Genomic DNA, 5,951 nt, shown 5'->3' with positions numbered 1-5,951 from the left:
TTGTAAGTTGGGTCTTGCTTTTTTATCCAATCACACTATGTCTTTTGATTGGAGTGTTTAGTCCACTTACATTCAAAGTAATTATTGATAGGTTTGTACTTACTGACATTTTGGTACTTGTTTTACAGTTGATTTTGTAGTTCTTCTTTGTTCCTCTCTGCTCCTGCTCTCCTCTTGTGGTTTGATGGCTTTCTTTAGTGATATGCTCGGATTTCTTTCTCTTTACTTTTTTCATATCTATTATAGGTTTTTTATTTGTGGTTACCAATAGATTTCTATATAATATCCTAAGCATATAGTAGTCTATGAATAAACAACCCCACTTACAATTGCACCAAAAAGAAAAAAAAAATACCCAAAAATAAACTTAACCAAGGAGGTGAAAGATCTGAACTCTGAAAACTATAAAAAACTGATGAAAGAAATTGAAGATGACACAAACAAATGGAAAGATATTCCATGCTCATGGATTGGAAAAACCAGTAAATATTGTTACATCCATACTACACAAAGCAATCTATATATTTAATGCAATCCCTATCAAAACACCAACAGCACTTTTCACAGAACTAGAACAAACAATCCTTTGTATAGAACCACAAAAGACCCCAGATAGCAAAAAAAATCTTGAAAAGAACAAAACTGACAGTATCACAATCCCAGATTTCAAGACATACTACAAAGCTGTAGTAACCAAACAACATAGTACTAATTCTACCTCTGAAACTAGTAATATAGTATATGTGAATTAAATTGAATTCAAAGAAAAAATTTAAAAGAAAAACACAATATGCTACTGGCACAAAAATAAACACATAGATCAACAGAAGAGAATAGAGAGCCCAGAAATAAACCCACAATTATATGGTCAGTTAATCTATGACAAAGGAGGCAAGAGTATACAATGGGAAAAAGACAGTCTTTTTAACAAATGGTGTTAGAAAAACTGTTAGCTACATGCAAAAGAATGAAACTGGACCACCTTCTTACACCATACACAAAAATAAACCTAAAATGGATTAAGGGCCTAAATGTGAGACCTTAAACCATAAAATTCCTAGAAGAAAACATAGACAGTAATCTTTTTGACATCAGTCGTAGAAACATTTTTCTAGATATGTCTCTTTTGACAAAAGAAACAACAGCAAAATTAAACTATTGAGACTACATCAAAATAAAAAGCTTTTGCACAGTGAAGGAAACCATCAACAAAAGAAAAAGACAACCCCCAGAATGGGAGAAGATATTTGCAAATGATAAGTCTGATAAGGGGTTAATATCCAAAATATATAAAGAACTTACACAATTCAATTCCAAAAATATAAATAATCCAATTTAAAAATGGACAGAATATATGGACAGACCTTTTTCCAAAGAAGCCATACAGATGGTCAACAGACACATAAAAAAGATGTTCACCATCACGCATCATCAGGGAAATGCAAATCAAAACCACAATGAGATTCACCTCATACCTCTCAGAATGGCTAAAATCAAAAACACGAGAAATAAAAAGTGTTGGTAAGGATGTAGAGAAGAGGGAACCCTCATGTACTGCCAGTAGGAAATGCAAACTGGTGCAGCCACTGTGAAGAACAGTATGGAGGTTCCTCAAAAAATTACAAATAGAATTACCATATGATCCAGTAATTCCACTAATGGGTATTTATTCAAAGAAAATGAAAACACTGATTCAAAAAGATATATGCAATTCTATGTTTATTGTAGCACTATTCACAATAAATATGGAAGCAACCCAAGTGTCTATTGGTAGATGAATGGATAAAGAAGATGTGGTGTGTGTATACACATACACACACACACACACACACACACACACACACACACACTGGAATATTATTCAGCCATAAAGAGAGTGAAATCTTGCCATTTGCAACAACATGGATGGATCTAGAGGGTATAATGCTAAGTGAACTATGTCAGAGAAATAAACATATCATATGATTTCACTCATTGTGTGGAAATTAAGAAACAAAACACATGAACAAAGAAAAACAGACCAAAAAACCCCCCATGAGACTCAAATATAGAGAACAAACTGGTGGTTGCCATAGGAGAGGTGGGGGGGGGGTGGGTGAAACAGGTGAAGGGGATTAAGAGTACACTTATTGTGATGAGCACTGAGTAATGTGCAGAATTGTTGAATCACTATACTGTACACCTGAAATGAATATAACACTGTATGTTAATTATATTAGAATTTTTAAAATAAATAAAAATTTTAAAATCAGTGGTTGCTATAGATTCATGGAGTGGGATGGAAGAGATGAACAGGTAAAGCAGAGGGGTACTTTAGGGCAGTGAAACTAGTCTGTATGATATTGTAATGATAGATACACAACTTTATGCACAAAACCCATAGAACTGTACAGCATCAAAGGAACCCTAATGTACACTGTGGACTTTAGTTTAAAATATAATGTATCCAGGGGTGCCTGGGTGGCTCAGTCGTTAAGCGTCTGCCTTCGGCTCAGGTCATGATCCCAGGGTCCTGGGATCGAGCCCCGCATCGGGCTCCCTGCTCCACGGGAAGCCTGCTTCTCCCTCTCCCACTCCTCCTGCTTGTGTTCCTGCTCTCTCTCTCTCTCTCTGTCAAATAAATAAATAAAATCTTTAAATAAATAAATAAATAAATAAAATAAAATAAAATAATGTATCCATATTGGTTATCCAATTGTTAAAACTAGGAGAAGCTGTGAGCAGAGAAGAGGGAGTATATGAGAATTCACTATATTATCTGTTCAATTTTTCTGTAAAATGCAAGAAACTGCTCTAAAATATAAAAAACTACTCTAACATATAAAGTCTATTAATTTTTTTTAAAGATCCACATAGAACTGATTTGTGTGTATATTCTGAACTAGGGACCATGATTCCATGTTGTTTCATGTATCAGTAGTTTGGTTTTTTAAATTGTTCAGTAGTATTACATTACATGGATATTCCACATTTAATTTGTTTGGGGGCTATTTCCAGGTTTTGGCTATTATAATAAAGCTGCTATGATCATTCCTGTACAAGTCTTTATGTGAACATACACTCATTCCTTTTGGGTAAATACCTATAAATGGATTTGCTGGGTTGTAGAGTAAGAGAATGTCTAACTTTATATTAAACCATCGAACTGTTTTTCACAGTGGTTATACAATTTTACATTCCCAAGACCAATGTATGAGAGTTTCATATTCACACCAAGACTTGCTCACACCAGTCTTTTAAATTTTAGCCATTGCAGTAGGTGTGTAGTGACAGCTCGTTGTGATTTTAATTTGCGTATCCTTAATGACTAATGGTTCTGAACATCTTTTCACGTGTTTATTGGTCATTCACATGTCTAAAACTGTCTAAATTTTGCCTAATTTTTATTGGGTTGTTTGTCTTTTATTGAGTTATACAATTCTTATACATTTTGAATAAAAGGCCTTTGTCAGTTATATGCACAGCAATTAATCTGACACTCTGTGGTTTGCCTTTTCTTTTCCTTAACAGTGTTAGTAAAAAGTTTTGAAAATTTTTTGAAGAACAATTTATCTATTTCTTCTTATATGTATTTTGTAATCTAAGAAATCTATGGCTATCCCAAAACATGAAGACATTCTCCCATGTTTTCTTCTAGAAGGTCTATTGTTTCGGATCTTATGCTTAGGTCCATTTTTAGTTAATTTTGTATATGGAGTGAGTTAAGGGTCAAGATACATTTTTTTCTCCACCTGTATATTCTGTTTCCAGCCCCACTTACTGGAAAAACTGACCTGTCCCAAACTGAATTACCTTGCCACCTCTGTCAAACAGCAACAGACCAATTTCTAACTCTCTGCTCTGGCCTTAATCTATATTCTATCTTTACACAAATTCCTCTCTGTCTTGGTTACCGGTAGTAGCTTCACAGAAAGTCTTTTTCTTTCTTTTTAATTTAAATATTAGTTAGTTAACATTCAGTGCAATATTGGTTTCTGGAATAGAATTCAGTGATTCATCACAGAAAGTCTTGAAATCAGATATTGTAAGTCCTTCAACTTTGTTGTTAATTTTCAAAATGATTTAGCTATTCTAGATCCTTTGTGTTTCCATATAAATTGTAGAATCTGTCTATCAATTTCCACAGTAAAGACTGCTGGAATTTTCATTGAAATTGCATTGGAAATATAAATCTATTTGAGAAAGACTGACATCTTAAAAATATTGATTTTCCCAATCCAAGAAAATGGTATCTCTATTTATTTAGGTCTTCTTTAATTGCTGTGTCTTTTCTGTGTACAGATCTTTCACATATTTTGTTAAATTTATTTCCAAGTCTTTCATATTGTTTGATGCTCCTGTAAATGATATTTTTAAAAATTTCATTTTCTACTGCAGGGTGTGTGTACATGCACATGTATTACATATGTATGTATTACATATGCCTATATACCTACACACACACACACACACACTATTTTTGTACAATAACTTCGTATTCTATACTCTGCTAAAGACAATCATTAATTCTAGTAGCTTTTTTGTAATTCCTTAGAATTTGATCCATACACCATCATGTCTATTGCGAATGCTTCTCTCTAAGTTCATGAAGGTTATTGGTCTGTAGTTTTGTTTCCTTATAAGGTCTTTGTCTGGTTTTGGTATTAGGATAATTCTGGCCTCATAAAATGGGCTAGGAAGTGTTCCCTCCTCTTCGATTTTCTAGAAGAGATCGTCTAGAATTAACATTACTTCCTCTATAAATGTTTAGTGGAATTCTCCAAAAAGCTATCTGAGTCAGTCAGATTTTGAGCATCTCCCAATCCTGTGTGAGCAATGGGAATTGTTCAGTTTACAACATCCTGGTAGTTCTTCACCCTGCCCTATGGAGTTTCACCTTACTCATACACAGTTCAGCATTCAGCAAGACACTCAAGAACCAGACATCTGGTTTTCCTATCAGTGTGTTAAAAATCTTTTTTCATGATTGTAGATTTTCCTGTTATTCTTTTTGGTTTTGTCAATGTGTGCTTTATATGTTTTGACGCTGTGCTATTAATTGCATAGTTTTAGCAATATATATAAGTATTTTTTATCACAAATTACCGATGGCACTTTATTTTTCCCTTTTCAACATCCTGTTTTGCAGCTTCCTTGGTCCTTTTTGCCCAGATGCCAAAGAGCTGGGCACTAGCATGAGGCAAACACTGGAAAGCCCTTGAAGTTCTTCTCAGATGACTCTAGCTTTCTCCTTCCTATAGACATTCTGTATGGGCACAACTGGTCCTGTCAGCTGGGTGGCCAATTTGAGTTTTTCAACAGAGCTGTCTCCCTTCTTGGGAGCTGAGCGCTTCGTGAATAAGAGAATGAGCTTGGAGTGGTACTCTTTGAGGTGTCACAGGTTTACCTGCAGGGGACTTTGTGGACCTGTTCCACCTCTTGGATCTACTGAGATCCCAACGGTCCATGCCACCTTCTTGTAGGTGCTAGCCACACTTAACCCTTACAAACTAAAGCCCCTGCCAGCTCGCAGTTTGGTGTGGTACTTCACCATGGGGCACCTCACTAAAGGCTGGATGGGTCCAGACATGCGGTGCAGGGCAATGTGGCATGCCTTGGCTTGCTGGGCCTTGTGTCTTCAGATCTTCTGTGCCATTTGGTTGAACCACATGGAAGTGGGGCTCAAGATCAGGCCATTCCAGCTAGGCACCATGGCTGCTGCCTACGGGCCTCTGAGGAAGAACAACCAGCAAAAAAGGTATAAATAGTATATATTTCTTTTTTTTTTAATTTTTTATTTTTTAAAGACTTTATTTATTCATTCGAGACACAGAGATAGAGAGAGAGAGAGAGAATATGAGCAGGGGAAGAAGCAGGCCCCCTGCCGAGCAGGGAGCCCAATGCAGGGCTTGATCCCAGGACCCTGGATCCTGACCTGAGCCGAAGGCAGACGCTTAACCATCTGAGCCACC

General features: G+C 35.9%; 1 pseudogene; it reads right to left on the bottom strand.

Annotated features, from left to right (window-relative positions):
- Positions 1-5,081: 5,081 nt before the first annotated feature.
- Positions 5,082-5,692, bottom strand: LOC118542069 (large ribosomal subunit protein eL13 pseudogene; annotated as a pseudogene).
- Between the last annotated feature and the right edge of the window lie 259 nt (positions 5,693-5,951).

Source organism: Halichoerus grypus, chromosome 8 (genome assembly GCF_964656455.1).
Source record: "Halichoerus grypus chromosome 8, mHalGry1.hap1.1, whole genome shotgun sequence".
Lineage (NCBI taxonomy): Eukaryota > Metazoa > Chordata > Mammalia > Carnivora > Phocidae > Halichoerus > Halichoerus grypus.
This window is presented reverse-complemented; position numbering and strand designations above follow the sequence as displayed.